Genomic DNA, 19,554 nt, shown 5'->3' with positions numbered 1-19,554 from the left:
CACACACACACGCCCGACCCGCGGGTGCCCGAGATCTGACTCACCGTCCCCACTCCCGGCGGAGCAGGCAGAGGTCGGGTGGCTGTCCCAGAGGTGGCGAAGCAGCCCGCCTGCGCCTCCGCCGCGGCCCTGCCCCCTCCCCTCCCGGCCTGCCGCTACCTTCCCCCGCCACCTCCAGCTGCTCCTCCGCCTCCCACCCAGCCGCCAGCCCCGTCCCCGGTCCCCCATCCCCTCCGGCTCAGCCCAGAGTGGCAGGACTGGGACGGAAACGGGCTCCAAGGTGGACGGGGATGGTGAGTGGGGGTTCTCCCTGCCCACGCCCCCTGGGCCCTTCGGGGACCCCGAGGCGGGGTGTGAACACGAACCTCGAACCACGAACTTCAAATCTTGGGCCGCCGCCTAAGGCTTCTAGGAATTCCCATCACCCGCGCGCCCGCCTGCAGATCAGTTAAGCTTCGCGGGAGGCAGAGACCTGGAATGGAGGTGGGGGGCGGGGCGGAGGCGAGGGCGGCCGGCGACTCGGGCCGGGGAGGACGGCTGTGGACCCGGGCGACGTGGCTTCGACGGTACTTCAGGGCCTACCGTGACCCACCCTTCCGAGAGCCTTTGGGCAGCGGGGCCGCCCCCGGGCAAGCGGAGCCTGCGTTCAGTGGAGCCCCCCACTGGTCCGACCGGATTCCTCAGCCTGGGACTCTGCCCCTGGCTACGCAAAAGGAAGACCTAGGCTCTTTTTTTCTTTGTTTTTAATTGAACATGGAAATTTACCAAATTGCTGCCTAAATTCCTACACATCCCCACCAGCAAAGTACGGAGACATATGGCATTTCGGCCTGTTGGGCCAAAATATCACCCGCGGGTGCCCCCTTTTCCCTCATTCTCTGCTGCCAGCCTTCACTGCCTTGTAAGGCAGCGCCCTTGCAAGCACCATACTCAGTATGCACTTCCAGTCCTGGGCCCTCCGAATGGGCCATATCCTACTGTCTGCGAGCCTCTGGGCTATGCTCTAGGGACCTTCCAGACTCAGCCCTCACATTTGCCTCCAGAAAACAGGCTGAGATGGGGCCAGGTCACACCCAGTAAGCTGCAGGGTCTAGACGAGAACTGGATATCTTGAGGGCTGTAATGTGAGAGCTTATTCCCCTAGGCCCTAGTGTCAGGTAAAACAGCCCTGGATACAGGAGAGCAGAGTGAGGTCAGGGTTCAGAGATCCAGTCTGAATGCCCAAAATAAGTGACAAGTGTCTTCATTCTCTCTGCTTGATTTTCTCTGTAAAAGAGGGGGTGATCTTTAATCCACCGACCATATTGCATTGTATGGAAAAATAAATCAAACTCCGTATCTGAAAGTGCCATAGAGTGCTCAGCATTATTATTCAAGTCCCAGTTCTGCCCAGAAGGGAAACTCTGATGGGTTAGCCTAGAACTGGTTTCCCCTTGGATATTGGCAGGCAGATCTCTCACGGGCCTTGGTACACGCAAAGCCCTGCTTCTTTCTTCCACCTTATCGAGTAACTTAATTCTGTGACTACATTTCCATCTCCTTCTACAACCCCACTGACCTTTTCTTTTCTCTACTGTCCTACTGTCTTTTTTTTTTTTTAAAGATTTTATTTATTTATTCGACAGAGATAGAGACAGCCAGCGAGAGAGGGAACACAGCAGGGGGAGTGGGAGAGGAAGAAGCAGGCTCATAGCAGAGGAGCCTGACGTGGGGCTCGATCCCATAACGCCGGGATCACGCCCTGAGCCGAAGGCAGACGCTTAACCGCTGTGCCACCCAGGCGCCCCATGTCCTACTGTCTTTGTCACCAGGATTTCTCGCAGCCACAAGCATGTGTGGCCATGTATGATACTAAGCCTGCAGTGCAGACCTCCGACACGTACGAGCCGGTCCTGGGCCTGTCCCTGTGAAGATCTGCTAGAAATTTGATACTAGATTTTCCGTGCATGTCAGAGACTGTGTCTTGGGCTTTAGGGACCCTAAGTCTCATTGCCAACCCTCCAAAAGACAGTTGGCCCTTGAATGACATTGGTTTGAACTGTGCAGGTCTATTTATATGCCAGGTTGTTTTGTTTTGTTTTGAGAAATACAGCACTATACACGTAGTTTCTCTTCCTTAAGATCTAGTTAACATTTTCTTTTCTCTAGCTTCCTTTATCGTGAGAATACGGTATATAATACATAGAGCGTACAAAATATTTGTTCATGGACTGCTTATGTTACTTCCAGACAACAGCAGTCTATTAGTAAAGTCTGGGGGAGTCAAAGGTTATAGGCGGATTTTTGACTGCACGGGGGTCAGGCCCCTAATCCCCACGTTGTTCAAAGGTCATCTATACATCTCCTTGGGGAAAAAAGTTAGGAAGATGGTTTCCAGATAGCATCGCAAGAGTAAAAGCCATCTACCCTCTAAATGTCTCCTTAAGGAATGTGCGTGTGCAAAATATAGTACGTTTAATTGTTAGGCAGCTGAACCTATTTATAAATCAAGAATAGAAGAGTGTGTAGGCAGGCTTAGTTTTACTGACACCTAAGAGCGTTTGGGATACAGAATATTCAACCTAAGAGTTTTAAGCCAGCCTTCCTAAATACAAGTAGGAACGCTTCAGAGCATCCCAGAAGGACACATTCACTAGGCCAAGAGGTCTCAAATGTAGCTTCAGGGTAATGATATCAGGATGAACTGAATGACCAGCAGCAGCCCTAAGGATTTTTAGGTATTTTCTTAAGTAAGCAATTCTAATTGGCTTTTTCGGGGAGTATGTGTAAAGTATAGCAAGCGAGTAGATGTTCCTACCCAGCGGTTTCCAGCGGCTTGGGGCCAGGCGAGAGAGAGAGGATGTGCGAAAACAGGCAGTGACCTTTTGCCACTGAAAACATCTCTACACACCTCCGAGGATTTATATTCACCAAGTCTCAGAAAGTTTGCTTCAAGGGCACACAACATAAATAAGAAGTTAGAAGCAGTTAAGAGAAGAGAGAAAAAGGGGCACCTGGGTGGCACAGCGGTTAAGCGTCTGCCTTCGGCTCAGGGCGTGATCCCAGCGTTATGGGATCGAGCCCCACATCAGGCTCCTCCACTGAAGCCTGCTTCTTCCTCTCCCACTCCCCCTGCTTGTGTTCCTTCTCTCGCTGGCTGTCTCTATCTCTGTCAAATAAATAAAATCTTTAAAAAAAAAAGAGAGAGAGAAAAATAAAAGGAGGGAACAAGGGCAATGAATTCCAAAACGGAAAGAGGGATGTCATCACAGAGTTCTTTCTGTATGCTGGCTGCAGACGGACAGAGGGCCGACAATGCTCAGGGCATGGTGTTCGGTGCTGAGACTACAGCAGGAACCACAACCACCATAACCCCACCACCACGTAACACCACCACCGCCAATAATAGCACACCGAGGTAAAGCTTAGTGTGTGAAGCTAGGCACAGAACTAAGCACTTGAAACATATGCCCCTATTTTGTCCTCACAATAAACCTGTGAGGAATGTACATTATTATCCCATTTTTCAGTGAAGGAAACTGAAGCCAATCAGATGTTGGATTTTTTTTCACCTCCAAAACTAAAAAAAAAAAAAAAAAATTGCAACACACACAAAAAAGAGAAAAATTGCAATGCAAGTATTTTATGACTTGAAGACATGCCTGCCTCCCGCTTACACCCTTGCAGTCCCTTATTTCTTCCCTTCAAGAGCCCCAGCCTGGTGCATTGAGAACCTCTTCAGATCAGCCTCCAGCTCCACGCCTTACTGAAGGACTGTGCCTAGCTGTCTGTCTGTCCGTCTGCATGTGTGTATACACGCTCATGCTTGTGTATGTGGTTTATATATTCTATATCTACATTCTGGGCACTCTGGAGATTTCATACATATACAAGAGACAGGCCTTTGTACCAAGTGTGAGATGCTACCGGAGGACACGCTTAGGCTACAAGCAACCTTTTGTATATTATACTTTTGTATAATATATAGTTTTGTGTAAGAGAACATTTCCAGGAGGCTTCTCAAAGAGTTGTTAACAGTGGTTGGTGTTATGGTATGGAACTGGGGGCAAGCCGAAGACTTTTATAACTATTGTCTTTTTCTCCATGAACACACATTACTTTTGTAATTTTTAAAAAAGGAAAAGAAAGAAGAACAATGGCAAGGCCACTGTCTCTTTCCTTCTGTCCAGTGCTCTCTTGCACTGAGTACCGGGAGCACATGGTCTGCAGCTCTCCCCCTTCCTCCAGTATTTACTCCTCTCCCAGTCCCACTTGCATTTCTTGTCGGTACAAAATAATAAACTCTTGCAGCTGGAACAGCAGACCCCAGGCAGGGGCTGGGTGGGGGCTGGGGAAGCCCCCAGCAAGCCCCAGGGAGCTTGGTGGCAAAGCTGAGGAAGAACAGAGTCCTGCCCGGCCCCTCCTCCCCCAACACCCCCCTCCTCATGGAAAGGATGCACTGATCATCACAAATGTCCCCTCTGTCCTCCCTTCTTCAGGGTCAGCCCAATAGGCTGATATCAAAACAGCATCCTGGGCACACTTTTCTCTTCCCTCCCTCATTTCGGTTCAACCAATATTTACTAATAACTTCTATATTCTAGGCACTCTGGATATAAAGATAAAGCCAGTTCTTGCCTTCAAGGAATTCTCCATCTAGAGGAGAAACACTGAAGTGGATATTTTGGTACAATAGGGTAAGTGTTAAGGTTAGGGGAAAAGCTTTCACCCACCCAATAGTGCTGCCTGGCGTGGCCACATTACTTACAGTAGCTGGTGGCGTCCTGGCCACTTAAACCTCATTATAATCATCCCACCAGGTCCCAAGCAGCAGTGAGCAGAGCCTGCATGGGGCACCCGGGGAGCAGAGGTCAGAGAGCAGTAGAAGTCAGGGCTCCATACGCACATCTCCAGGTCTGGGCCAGATAGGCACCCAAAGGCTCTGCAACTTCAGGACGAAAGAAATGTGTGCTGGTTGTGGGGGGCAGAGTAAGACAGATGGTCAGATGGCACGGAGTCAGCAGCCCAGGGAGCTGGGAAGGGCAGACAGGAAAAGACCCGGGCCTCCCACAGCAGCACAGGCAGGTTGCTGGCACGGAGGGCGGGGGCAGTAGAGAAGGATCTGCTGCCTTCCTTCTCCCGAACTCGGGGAAGCCAAAATCAGAGATGGTCTGGCCTAGAAGCTCTAGTGTTTTTGACCGAAAATTGCAGATTAAGTGGCTCTAGAGAGTAAACATCTCAGGAAGTAAGGGGGTTAACTATAGAGAGATAACCCAGCTGCTTGAGACCGAGGAGGACTTGTGTTTCTCTCGCGGTTCCTGCCACCTCCACTCCCTTTAAGAAGATGGGCCTGATATGAAGAAACCCACCAGGCCAATCTGACAAAGGAAGTGGGAACTCCGAGCAAAGCCACAGACCTCGTTCAAGCTTCCTCCAGCGCCTTCCTGCCACTGGGTTTATTCACCTGCCATCCAGAGATGCCACCCATACAGCAAATGGACACCCAGCTCCGAAGGAGGAGAGAGGATCCACCCAGAACACAGACATCTTCCTACATAGACTTGGCTTCTCTTCGCTTCTCTCTCGCAAGCCAAGAGACAAGCCTTTGTACCCGAGTGCTAGCAGAGGACACGCTTAGGCAACAAGCAGCCCACCCAAGTCCAGCCAAGCTGTCGTAATCTCTGTGAAGGGTCTAGTAGGCCTCGCGCAGCGCCTGCCACAGAGCAGGGGCCAAGTGTGCATTTGCAGACTGCAAACGAATTCCCGAACCCTGGAAAGCTCATACTAGATCAGAAAGGCCCGTATTTAAGGGCATTTCAATTGGTTTGAATCGTTCATTTACCCATTTAATAGACATTTATTGAATACCTACTGCGCAGGACTTTGTTAGGTGCTGGAGACATAATATCGGGCAATGACGGGTGCGAGCTCAAGCCCTCATGAAGTCCACGCCCTTGGAGAGGCTACTAGGGGAGATAGATATTAATCAAATAATCATAAATGCAACGTTGCAGCTGTTTCTAGGACCTCAAGGGAAACGTATATGATGTCTCATGGGAGATGCGATCCGGTGGGGGAGCTTAGAGAAGGGATGGCCAAGCTGAGATCTGAAAGCTAAGGAGTTAAGGAGGCAAAGTGGAAGGGGAGAGGCATTCCAGGCAGAGGTAGTAGCAAGAGCAAAGCCCTTGCTAGCTGAGGGCACGCGCCGGCCGGGTGAGCGGAGGGAAGGCGGGAGGGGCCGGCCCTGGAGGGTGCGGTGGCAGCGCGCTCCGGGGAGCCCGGAGAGGGGGCGGCGCGGAGACGCAGACCGTACTTTGCCCCGTGAGCGGTGGGGAGCAGCTGCAGAGTTGCAGGTAGAAAAGAATGGCATGAAAAGACAGGATTTTTGAAAATCTCGCTGTAGGGGCAACGTGGAGAATAGCAGGAGGGTCCAGTACAGATGTGGACAGACTCAAGTGGGAGGAGGACGCTTGTGGAGGTGGACAAAGTGGATAGATCGAGGGCTGTTGAGGCGAGAAATCGTCCGCAGAACCTAGTGATGGCTTGAATCTGATGCCTGGGCAGGGAGGGGAGAGGATGGGGGGTTGAGGAGAAAGAGACATCGTGGACCCAGCCCAGCTTCTGGCTGGTACCTGCCCAGAGTGTGGTGCTCAGGGCTGAGAGGTGCAGGTCTGGGACTTGCCAAGAACGAGAGGGTGTGCGGTAGGCAGTGGGATATTCCCGGACCAGAGCAGGGCAGAGAAAACTCTGAGGAATATCCACGTTTACGAGTCCTCTGCCTCCAAGTAATAATATGAAGCTGCTATTGGCTGAAAATCTCGCCTAGTGAGTAGTTGAGAGGACCTACGATGGACTTTGATGGATGACAGCATTTGTGGGACAGGTGGAGAGGGAGGCGCGACTCTTGGAATAAGGAAGCCCCTCCCCGGGCCCCCTCCTCCCCTCTAGCAGGAGTGAAGAAAGATCACCTCCTCCCCTGGCCACCTGGCCTCCATGTGCTCTGATTGCATTAAGCCCGTTAACCCCATATATCAGTCAAGGTAAGAAGCCCCAGATGCCCAGCTCACCCCACATCTTGCTCCTCTGCCCAGCTCCTGAAACCAGTGCCGAGGGCCCTTGGGAACTCACAGCCACTGACAGCCTGTTCTTCCAGCATTTTCCCCCCACTCGCTCAAACCTGGGTCACCTTTGAGGACACACCTCCCTCTGCAGCCCTCTCAGGTGGCAGGAAAAATGCCCCCCCCACTTCTTTCCAGTAGCCCTGGATGTGCAACAGATCTCCCTGCTGACCCTCCTTACTACTTCCACACTATCCTCCTTCCCTCCTCCCTAAAATCCCCAGTTTTGAATATCTCATCATCAAACTGTACCACCTACTGCCATTTCTCCTTGTTTCTCAAACATTGTTACGCTCTAGCTCACTGGCACTTTCTCCAAAACAACTTTGCTATTGAGTCTCGGTGATTTCAACATCACAAGATGACCCTTCCTTCCCTCTGCACCTCTGTCGCTTGCACGTCTCTTGTCCCAGGTCTCTGCTCTGCCTCAACCACTATATGCCCTAAACCAATATTGACCAACAGAACTGTGACAGAACTGTGAGCCATATATTCAATTTAAAAAGAAACTACAGGGGTGGCTCAGTCGGTTAAGCATTTGCCTTTGGCTCAGCTCATGATCCCAGGGTCCTGGGATTGAGCCCCACATTGGGCTCCATGCTCAGTGGGGAGCCTGCTTCTCCCTCTCCCTCTGCGGCCACTCCCCCTGCTTGTGTGCTCTCTCTCTCTTTCTCACTCTTTCTCAAATAAATAAAATCTTAAAAAAAAAAAAAGAACAGATCGCAGTAACTTCAATAATAGATTTAATGTAGTATATCCAAAAATTTTATCATTTCAACATGGAGTCGATATTTTAAAATTATTAATAAAACATTTTACATTTTTTGTGTGTGTGTTAAGTCTTGGGGATTTGGTATACATTTTACCCTTACAGCACATCTTGATTCGGAGGAGGCCCATTTCAGTCCTCAACGGTCATACGTCACTAGTGACTACTGTGACGGACAGCCCATGTCTAAAAGACCTTGTGCCACCCCTTCCCAATCATGATTGCAAGCAACCCTCTGTCCAGCCGGCTCTTTATATCTTCCCAGTTTACTCCCTTCCTCTAGCTTGACCCTAACAATCCTTGGACCCACTGGGACCTACAATTTATGTCAGCTTTCCTCTTTACCTCCCCCTGCATCATGCCCTCCATACCCAGTTTAAATGCCTCCGGCAATCATGAGACCTACTCCCTCGCACCTGCCCTCAGCTCCCTTGTGCCTCCCACTTTGTGGTACCCACTGGGCAAAACCTAAACCTGGCTTCAGCCAAACTCTACCAAACCCATGCCTCCAGCCAGGCAGCTCCGTGAGGCCGGAGGCAAACACACAGCCCTTCTAACCAGTCTCGTTTTAAAATTCATGACCACAAGCCTTCAGGTGCCACTCAGCAGCTCCACTTCCCCGCAAGCATACCAATTTTTCTTGCCCATTCACTTCCTACTCTTTTGAAAGAAAGACTTCGACATCTTCCCTCTCTTGAACTTCCTCCCCGTCCACACCCACCGCTGATGACCTCGCTTCCTGTTGCACTGAGAAAATTGATGAAATAGAAAAGACCTTACCCAGGCTCCCCTGACGTCCACTCCCCAACTGGAGTCTGCCTTCCTGCCCTCGCTGTCCTTCCTGTTAGTGTAGTAAATGACCCATAAAGCCACCACCACTCTTGCACTAGATTCTATTCCTTCTCATCTGCTCCGGGATGTTGCTTCAGCAATTGATGCACTCTCTTGAATTTCAGCGCTTCCTTCTCTACAAGATCACTCTCATCGGTATACAGATATATGCTAGTGTTTGCCCCAACTTAAAAATTAAACCCATCCCCCCCAGCTACCACTCCATTTCTCTACTCATTTTCTGAGTTCTGTATACTTGTTACGTCTAATTCCTCTTCTCCCATTTTCTCTTAACTTCCTCTGATCATCGTTTACCCCCAGCACTGTACCAACATTACTTTTCTCAAGATCAGCAATGACCTCCATATTGCCAGTCAATGAACAACTCTTGGTTCCTACTTTTCTTGACATATCAGCTATATTTGATTCAGTTGTTTACTTTCTTCTTTATGAAGTGTCTGTTGCTTCACTCTCTGTGCACCAAGTTCTCTTATTTTCCTCCAACCTCACTGGTCCATACTTCTCGTTCTTGTCGTCTGGCTCCAGCTTATCTGCTCAGCCTCTAAGTGCTGGGACTGAGTCCTTGCATCTCTTCTCCACCATCTATGCACTCTTCTTGCGGACCATACCCAGTCTCAAGCCCGTAATGCCATCTCGATGCTAATGACCCCAAACGTGTACCTCTTTTGGATCCTTCTTATGACCCAACAGCACACACATCCTACCTCTTACTCGTCATTCCCACTTGATTATCTAGTAGACGTTTCAAACTAAATATGTCCGAAACTTAACTCCTACTCTTTCCCCCCAAAACTTGTTCTACCCATAATCTTCCCTCATTTGGCTGATAGGGAAGAATTTGAAATTCTTTGGTTCAGGCCAAAAATTTTGGAGACGTATCTGACATCTCTTTTTCTTTTGCATTCCGAATCTATGGAATTCTGCTGACTCTGTCTTCAAAACATTTCCAGAGTCTGGCCACTTCTCCCCATCTCTACCACTACCCTCGTGGTCAGAGTCTCCATCATCTCCCCTGATTTACTGCACCGTCTTGCCTCCCTACAGTCCACTCAAAATATAGATGCCAGTGTTATCCTTTGATCTTATTTCCCATCATGTTACTTTGATCAAAACTCTCCTTTCTCATTTCACTCGGAATGGAAGCCAGAGTACAAGGCTCTACCCAAATGAGTCCCACATACTCTCTGAGCTCATCTCCTATGACTCATTCTGCTCCAAACACATTGGCCTCCTTGCTTCCCCTCCAACATGCAAGTCACATTCCCACCCAAGAGCCTTGCACCTGCTGTCCCTCTGCTTGGAAGGCTTTTCCTCAGACATCTGCATGGGTCACTCTATTATCCCCTTCATACTCTTCCTCAAATGCCACCTTCTCAGTGAGGCCATCCCTGACCATTCTAGTTAAAACTTCACACTTTTGGGATGCCTGGGTGGCTCAGTTGGTTGAGCATCTGCCTTCAGCTCGGGTGGTGATCCCAGGGTCCTGGGATCGAGTCTTGCATCAGGCTCCCTACTCGGTGGGGAGTCTGCTTCACCCTCTCCTTCTGCCTCTGCCCCACCCCACCCCTGGCTTGTGCACTCTCTCTCTTTTCTCAAATCAATAAATAAAATCTTTTTTTTTAAAAAAAACTACAAAATTTTAAGTACATACTACAAAACTACATGGGGCACCTGGGTGGCTCAGTCAGTTAAGCAACCAACTCTTGGTTTTGGCTCATGTCGTGATCTCAGAGTGGTGAAATCAAGCCCTGCTTAGAGCCTGCTGAAGATTCTCTCTCTCCCTCTGCTCCCCCACCTGTGCACCCAAGAACGCGCATGCACATGTGCTCTCTCTCTCTCTCCAAAAAAAAAAAAGAAAGAAAAAAGAAAAAAAAGGAAAAGTAAAAAACTGCATACACTAATGCCCTTTATTTGTTATCCTCCTTGCCTTCATTTTTCTTCATAGCATTTATCTCCTTAAAAGTATTCTATAGTTAGGTCCTGGGCTTCGATACCAAAAAAACCCAAAAAAAACAAAAAAAATTACTCATTTAATTTCTACATTGATATCTCCTCCCAACTACTTCTCACTGGACTGTGAACCCCATGAAGGGATTAATTTTGTCCCGTAGCACCTGGAATAGTACTGCCATATAGGTGCTCAAGAAATACTTGTAATGCAGAATGAATGAATGAATGAATGAAATGAATTAGCAAAGAAAGAAGAGAGAGAAGGAGCAGCCAGAAGGGCAGGAGAAAAACCAGGAAAGAATGTTCGGGGACCAGGGAGTGGTCAACTGTGGAATGCTCCTGATGTGTCAAGCTAATATTAGAGATGAACCCCATCTGCTGACATGGAGGATACGTGAGACCGCTGTGCGAGCTGTTTCGGCAAAGGGAAGACGCCAGATTGGAGTGGGATGAGGAGTGAATGGAGGTGAGGAAATGAGGACGAATGCTGGCAGCTCTTCCAAGAACTTGGGCTGTGAAGGAAACTTGAGATATAGGGAGAGAAAGATCAAGTGGCAAATTCCAGCTCCCACTTTCAGATGCAGAAATTGCTCCCATTTCCTCCCTCAACACAATTTTCCACCGACCATAATAAAATCCAACGTCCACTACCACCACCCACCTCAGTGCTTATAGGTACATGAGACAGTTTGAAAGGACATGTTGTAAAATGCTAATACTGTAAAAAAAATGGGTGATGGCTTTGGTTTCCTTCTTTCTGCTTGTATGTATTTAAATTTTTTTCTAGGGGCATCTGGCTGGCTCAGTGGATAGAGCATGCAACTCTTAATCTCGGGGCCCTGAGTACAAGCCCCAATGGGGGATGTGGAGCCTACTTAAAAATAAATAAATATTTTTTTCCCCTAAAACAAGTAACTATTGCTTGAGAAAAACATGTACACACCACCCAGCGTTCGAAATTTCCTGTCTCTTTTGGACTTTACCACCTGGGTGGGTCCACTGCCCATTGGCAAGACAGTCATGATTGATTTGGTGAATGAACAGCCCTGAAGTGAACACCCACTCTCCCCACCACCCAGGAAAGTAAAGTCTTGTCCCCTTAGGCTTATCACTATGAAAACAGCTAAACCAAACAATGACCTGAACATATACGCAAAGATTACACACCCATTCTTTTTTTTTTTTTCCGTACGCCCATTCTTAAGCACAAAGAACAAAGCGCTGGAACTCCTAAGTTTAGAACAATGTTCTTTTCTTTTTTTTTTTTTTAATTATATTGTGGCAAGAACACTTAACATGAAATCTATCCTCTTAGAACAATGTTCTTGTTATCTCATTTTATCCAGAAGGAGCTGATCGATCTCATGAGCAAAAGGAGTAGGGGGTCTGAGCATATTTCAACAGGGTTTAGTGTTACACATATCTTACATAATAAAAATCAGAAAAATAACCCACCGTACATTTAAGGTAGCATCATAGGATAAGGAAAAGAATGCTAGAAGAAAGCTGGAGAACGTGAATTTTGGTCGCCGCTGAGCCACTTAGCCGTAGGATTGTGAAGATTGAAGAGACGAATCTTCCATGTCCCTGAATCGCTAGTGGCAGACTTGATGTCTAAGGTCGTGTGCAGTTCCAACACTCACGGACCGGTGCTTAACGCCCTGTCTATCCTCTGCTCTTCCACCGGCAGGAAGACGCCTCTGCGGTCCTCTCTGGACCTGGCTGCCTTGCTTACAGAAGAAAACAGCAGACTGAGAAGGGCAGCATCCCAGAGCTACGCCGACCCGTTATGTGGTAAACCCACCATTGAGAATCAGGACCAGTTGCAGGAAAGAAGAAAAGAAGAAAAGGCAGTTAGACTTTGCAGCAAAAACCAGATCCTTGTCCAAGAAAGCATTTGCAAGATGGATCCATGCTGAGATTGCAGGACTTCCCGAAAGTTAAGGAAGGCAGGGGGTTGGGAACCCAGAATGGGGGTATGTTCAGGAATCCGAAAGGGGGGGGTCAACTGTCAGCTGGTGACAGAGAAGTCTGGCAGAGCCTCAGCCGCCAGGCTGTGATTCCCAGGCAAGACCGGGGCTGGGTGTGTTGTAAGTGCAGGTAGGGTCTCTCTTGGGGGAGCTGGGCATACTGGTGGGGGCTGAAGGGTGCCAGCAAGGGGGTGAGAGGGCTCCAGAGGCATAATGCGATGTGGCTGCCCCTCTCCCCTGAGTTAGCAAATACTGGCCAGGAAGCTATCAGTGATACTCAGGACCCAGCCTTCCAGTTCCCGCTTCTCCCTACTCCCCGAGAGGGAGGAGTATGACACGGGCAGGTAGGCTGGAAGAAGCAACTGCCTGGCGACACCTACTGGATTCCTTCCCTTCTCCGTCAGTGGCTCTGGGATATGTGAGTGGCGAGAGTTTGCTTGACCTCTGAAGATCCCATCTGGTCTGGCTCTCTTGCTATGGATGAACTCCATTTTTTTATTGTTTACCCGGCCTCTGGCTCATAGTTGCCCAAACTTCAGACCTGCTTCCTAGGTCCTGGCACCCTGCCTGGTCTGCTGCAGGCTGTGACCTGGACATGATGAAGATAGTATCCCCGAAACCCGGAGTATACTTGGGGCCTGCCATGGGAGCAGTTGTGAAGCACTGACGTCGTTCTGGGCCTTCTGGACCAAAGCCTCCCCTTCTCTGAGGGAGGCAGGATCCAGTCGGCTTAGAACCACTGCCCTTTCTCATCGGAATGTTTGGAGGGAAACCCCAAATCTTGAGTGATTCTCTTCCAGCCTTTCCTACAGAGCCGCTTCTCAAGGAGAAGACAGGACAACTGCATCCCCTTGAGAAGCTAGAGACTGTTAGAGTCATGGGTTTGGGTACTCTCCTCTGCTGAGTGAAACCACAGGATCCTGTAAAATGTGGGTTTGGTGACGGTGAGCTGCCCACGCAGCGGACTTTGCCTCACGTGTGGAGGAGCGACTCCAGGGGGGCACTGCACCAGAGAGCGAGCTCGCCACCCCTGCCCGCGCTGCCCAGCTCCCTTATCTCAGTACACGTTGCACTGAGCTCACCTTACTTGGATCCCTACTGTTCTGTAATGTTTCCAACTTCATCTAAAAGTCAAGCCAGCAATGACCTATGCCAGTCTAAAAGGTTTTATCTTCCTCAACGTCCCTCAGATCAGAGATGGTTAAGTGAGGCCTTCCTGGCCCACCAGCAACACTGAAACCAGAGAACTTTGGTTACGGATGTGTCGTCCTATATAACCAGCTGCCCTGAGCCATCCTGTCTTCCTCAGCAAACTTGCTCTGCCCAGGAAACGCCCCGTCCCTGGCACAATGGCCAGGAACCTCACCTACGGATGCCTCTGGGAATCCCGCTGAAGGTGGGGGTTGGTGGGGAAGAGAACTCCACAGACCACCGCAGATTCCGTGGCCAATTCCTACTCCGTGGGGAGCCCATTTGCACACCACCAACACCCCGTGCATCTATGGCTGAGCTCTGAGCCTGCTGCTCTGTGTCAGCAACTTTGACCCCAAGCTCCCTTCTTTGTCCTCTTGTTCCCAGAGGATTCAGTAAATGACTCTCATTGAAAAGAATCCCGGCCTCCATCAGTGCAGTTCTTCGGACGCCCATGCTATTCCAGGTACGCTGCCACCAGATAACTTCCTGCAGCCCTTTCCCCCAGTTCTCCAGTAGCCGCAAGCCCACTGGTGCCTTCAGCAAACAAGGCCTCCTGTGAGCCAGTAAGAGCTGCCCCAAGGCTGACTAAACATGGGGGCAGGCTGAATCACCTGTTTGTTGCCATGAGATAGAGACTCTGATACAAAACATGGACACTGATAAGTAGGAACTGACACTCCGGTCATTGCCTCGTGACAGCACCAGAGACCCACAGCAGCGGCTGCAAGTGTCCCTTTGCATGTCAAAATTTAGGAGTGTGGCTAGATCTGTTCCTCTCTTCAGCCCCACCTTCGTAAAAGAAAGACAGGAGTGAAAGAATGTGTATCAAATAAAACCCTGAACCAAGTAGCTCCAATTATTTAAACACCAGATGAACAAACACATAGAGCTTTTTCCTGCAGCATCCAGGATGAATTTTCTACTTGAGGGGCTGAGTTTATGCTCCAGCTTCTTCTCTTTCCAGCTGGGTAATTTTGGGGAAAAGATAGCTAATGGGCCTCTAAGCTCAGATTTCTCAACTGCAGCACAAAGACAATGATTTCCCTCTGGATTGTTGTAGGAAGACACTGAAAACTCTGTCAACTGCCAAGTGATATTTGCATATTGCTTATTATTATTTTATTCTCTCTCCCCCATTCCCAGACTTAGTAGATGATCCCACTTCCTACTTCTCCGGGAAAACAGACACCATCAGACTGGAATCCCTCATCTTCCCAACACCAAACATGCAACTGACTGGCATCTGCTCCAACTTTCCATCTGCTGGAAGAGCTGGGCCCCTCCATCTGAGCCCAGCCCCCCTCCCTGAGCCTCAGGGTGCATCCCTGGTGGCTGCCTTAGGAATTCAGGCCTCTCGAATCATGAACCTTCCTCTCCTGTACTTTGAACTTCCCCCTTTCAGTTGGATCTTTTCTTCTGCCCTTAACTGTGATCTAGTGTCTCCCATTAAAACAAAAGAAACTCTTTATTAAGCTGCTGTCTTTTTAGAGTTTCCTCTGGATTTGTTGGGGGCGGGCCTGAAGCTTGGGTGTGACTTTTAGTCCTGCAGATAAAAGGGATACATCTTTGTTCTTGGGAACCAAGGCTTCAAAATGGGATGGCAAGTGTCTTGCCTGGTCATTTAAGTTGGTACTATTAACAGGGTTATTAAGCTCCTGCAGAATTAGAGACCACCCCACACCACCGCCAACACCAAAAATACATTTGGAAGCCAGGGATTCCTTTTTTTTTTTTTTTTTAAGATTTTTAAAATCATTTTTAAGCAATCTCTACACCCAAAGCAGGACTTGAACTTACAACTCCAAGATCAAGAGTCGCATGTTCTGCTGACTGATGCAGCCAGGCGTCCCTGAGGCCAGGGATTCTTAAATGTTTTTCTGCCCTGGACTCCTTGGCAATCTGGAAAATCCCTGGCTTCCCTGTCAGAATAATACTAAATACTAAATAAGAAATAATAATATTAAAAGGGAACGACTAATATAAAAAACCAGTTATTATAAAATTGTGATATAGTAACATTCTTCTTCTTTATCAAGGCATTAAATGAGAACTTGTACAAGCAGGTTCAGTACCACTCTAAGTTCAGAGCAGTGATGAACATAAAGGTTAGCGTAAGAAATCTGCAACAACTGTATAATAGAAACATCTATGATGTTTATGGGCGGTAAAGACACAGAACGACAGCTCTGATACCACCGTGCTTTGCTGCCTATACGCATACCTGAAGGACACGGAGAATTTCAGTTACAAGTCAGCGAACACAAAGATGTAAGTTCTTCCAACCAAGGTTAGGGACTCTGGATTCTGCCTATGGATCCTGGGACAAGAGTTCCTGTTTTAGGGGCATCTGGTTGGCTCAGTCGGTTAAGCAACTGGCTTCGGCTCAGGTCATGATCTCAGGGTCCTGGGATGGAGCCCCACATTGGGCTCTCTGCTCAGCCGGAAGCCTGCCTCTCCCTCTCCCTCTGCCTCTCCCCCTGCTTGTGCTCTCTCTGTCTCTCTTTCTGTCAAATAAATAAATAAAATCTTTTTTTAAAAAAAGTTCCTGTTTCATTTTATTTAAGGTGCATTTATTTATTTGAGAGAGAGAAAGATCGAGCAAGCTGGGGGAGCAGCAGAGGGAGGGGGGGGAGAGAATCTGGAGCAGACTCCTCATTGAGTGTGAAGCTTGACCCTAACCTCGATTTCAAGACCCGAGCCAAAACCAAGAGTTAGATGCTTAACCCATGGCACCACCCAGTCACCCCAAGAGTCCCTGTTTTAAAGGTACTATTTTTTTCTTTCTTATTTCAGAGTAGGCTCCATGTCCAGTGTGGAGCCCAACGTGGGGCTTGAACTTACAACCCTGAGATCAAGACCTGGGCTGAAGAGTCAGACACTTAACCAACTGGGCCACCCAGGCACCCCTAGACGGTACTGTTTCTGAACTCAGTTATGTTCTTTCTGTCCAAGAGCTATCCATAGGAGATTATGGCCATGAAACAGCAACCTCAGAGAAGGGGGAAACATCTTTCCACCCCGTCGTGTTCCAAAGGGGACCAGTTAAGAAGTACCAATGCTGTACTGGGGCATTCGGCCAAAGTCCTCTATTTTTAGAGTTTGGAAATGACTCATTAATACTGTGATTTCATTGAGGGCCAAACTGAACTGATGAGTGAGCCTGGACATCTGTAAAACATAGGTTTTCCTCAGGGAATCCCATACATTACTTGGGATGGAAAGCCTGACAAAAGGCAGGAGAATGTGTGTATGTGATTTTTAAACAAACATAGATATACTCTAATTCTTATATCACAGCCTGCTTCTTTATAATGTCACAATGTATCATGAAAAATTTGTCAACAAACTCAATTATAAAATAGTTTCAGTAGCTACGTAGTATTCTCTCGTAAGCATATACCGTAATTTATTTAATTAATCCCCAGGTTTGAGCATGTGGGTTGTGTACAATCTTTCATTATTATGTAAATAGTGTTCTGATGGGTGCTGTAGATTAAATCTTTGTCCACATTCTATTTTTATTTCCTTCGAATATTTCTATAAATGGAATAGCTGTGTCACAATTTAGTTATGTCGCAACAACAGCAATGCATATTTCAAAGATTTTTTGATCAGTACTGTCAAATCGTCCTGCAGAAAGATTGTTCCTGTCCAGATCAGAACTGGAATCTTTGACCTTGGCTCAGAAGGTGGCAAAGAGACTGGGAAAGAATGTCTCTCAATGGTGAGAGGTAAGAGGATCCCATACTAGAAGCAGAAAGAAAGCAGGCCAGTGCTGGGCCTCTGACATTCTGCTTTTCTCTGGTGCTAGAAATACCTTCGAGACAGAATGGGAACCAGGACTGGATCTTTAAGACCCGGGGTCCCTTGTGTTGACTGGATTTCAATCATTTGATAAACCCAGCCCTGTACAGCTGTGCTAAGGGGAACAAGGAACGGGGTTTGCATCCATGTTTGGACCAGACTAATCGTGGGAATACTGGAATCAGAGAGCTCCCCAAAGGGAAAGCGGTTTCAAGTGGGAAGGTGTGAGCAGAGCTGGCCACTTGGTCTGTTACTTCCCGACCTGGATATTCCCATCAGTGCTTTCTCTCCACAAGACACAGGGGTTGGGTAGCACTGCTATAGTATCGGAAGCTGTTTCTTCTTCCTCTTCTCCTTACCTTCTTCTCCTTCCTCTCCTTCTCGTCGTCCTCCTCCTCTTTCGGCTTCTCCTCCTTTTTCTTTCTCCCCCATCTTTGCATGCTTTTTCCTTTACGGTTAGACAATATATTCCAGGAGGGCAGAAACCACATGATGCTTCCTTTGCATAACCAACAATAGTAGATATGGGGAAAAATACTTGCTAATTCTTCTCACTGTCAAAATAAGGTATCAGATCTTGCCACAAGTTATACTGGATGATTAACATCTCAGCAGACCTACTGACTACTCCCTCTTCTCTCTCAAGGTTTTATAGATGCAGACTGAATTTATTTCGTCAAGCACAGAGACCAAAGATCAGTTCTCTCTCCGTAATTCCATCTCCCAGGTCTGCACTTAGACTATTAGCACCTTCTCTCCCATCTTTCCTCTGGGATCCCACAGAATGTAGTGGTCTAAAGGGTTAAAAGGTGCATCTATGAGACTTGGTCTTTTGTCCTGTTATACACCCACACCCCCGGGGACCCCTAGCCAGGTGCCCTGCTCCCTGCCCAACCTCAGGAGGGGAACAAACAGACCCTGGATTAGCATTTGCTGTCATTGGTACTGACCCGGTCTGCTCTTTCACACCTTGCGTTTGCCGGTGTTGCTTAGTCAAGAGGCTCCGTGCCCTTTCTTGTGTCTTTTCTGGACTTCACTTCTTGCCTGCTGTAACGATAATGTTCACTTGACCCCTGCCACGTAGATCACTCTCTCTATCTCTTACCCACCAACCCCTTGGTACCAACCTGACCCCTTCTGGCCATCCAGGGGGCAACCCTCCCCTCTCTCGACTGCTTCCTGACATTCATGGTGTCATTTGTCGGAGGAGACCAAGGCTCAGAAAGTTAAATTGGATTTAAAACTGTGCCTTCTAGTCAGTCTCGATTTTTATTTCATTCTAGCTGGGACTGAATTATCTCATTCTCCTCCCCCATCCCCAATCAGGCCTGGAGGCGATGTGCACCAACCCCCCACCCATCCCCGAGTTTCCAGCGAGCGCCCGGCACGGGGAAGCTTAGTACACGATCCACTCGCAAAGACTTCGCGATCTGTTTGGGTGGACAAAACAGCGCACAGGAAGCGCAGAGCAACCGAAGCTGTATCCAATCACGCTCGCGTTTGTGTCCCAGATGCGGCCCCAGGAAGAAAACAAGTGTTTGCGGAATTTGGCGGCCAAGGCCCTTCATCCAAGCTTTATTACACGTCCCCTCACCCCCGCATCCCGCGCCTTTCTCCCCGGGCATCCCCAACGCCGGCCCTCGAAATCCATCCACCAGAATCAGAGGGCGGGCGCTGGGTTCTTTCCCCGGCTCCGGGGACCCAAGGGGGACGTTCTCCGGGTCTCCAGCACCCCCGGGCACCATCTGGGCCGTCACCTGCGAGGAGCCCCCGCGCGGGCCAGGGGCAGGGCGGGCGGAGGGGAGCGCCGGGAGGCGCGTGGGGAGCGTGGCGGCGGGGTCGAGGGCAGGGGCGGGGAGGCGTCGCGCGCAGCCAATCCCGGCCGCCCCCTCCCCGCCGCCGCCAGCGGAGCCGGGGC

The 19,554-nt window shown here is 49.0% G+C and overlaps 1 long non-coding RNA gene across 2 annotated transcripts in view; it reads right to left on the bottom strand.

Annotated features, from left to right (window-relative positions):
• Nucleotides 1-10,512: 10,512 nt before the first annotated feature.
• Nucleotides 10,513-19,554, bottom strand: part of LOC117795193 — an 11,311-nt gene continuing 2,269 nt past the window's right edge. The window contains exons 2-5 of one of the 2 annotated variants that reach the window (XR_004619070.1): nucleotides 18,587-18,683; nucleotides 17,996-18,190; nucleotides 16,054-16,149; nucleotides 10,513-12,442 (exon numbers count right to left, since the gene is read on the bottom strand). This is a non-coding gene — a long non-coding RNA (uncharacterized LOC117795193). The remainder of the gene's footprint in view (nucleotides 12,443-16,053; nucleotides 16,150-17,995; nucleotides 18,191-18,586; nucleotides 18,684-19,554) is intronic. The other variant, XR_004619064.1, reaches the window with a different exon arrangement.

The sequence above is a fragment of the Ailuropoda melanoleuca genome, chromosome 1, assembly GCF_002007445.2.
Source record: "Ailuropoda melanoleuca isolate Jingjing chromosome 1, ASM200744v2, whole genome shotgun sequence".
Taxonomy (NCBI): Eukaryota; Metazoa; Chordata; class Mammalia; order Carnivora; family Ursidae; genus Ailuropoda; species Ailuropoda melanoleuca.
Note: the sequence above shows the minus strand (reverse complement) of the source record. Positions and strands in the feature narration are given on the sequence as shown.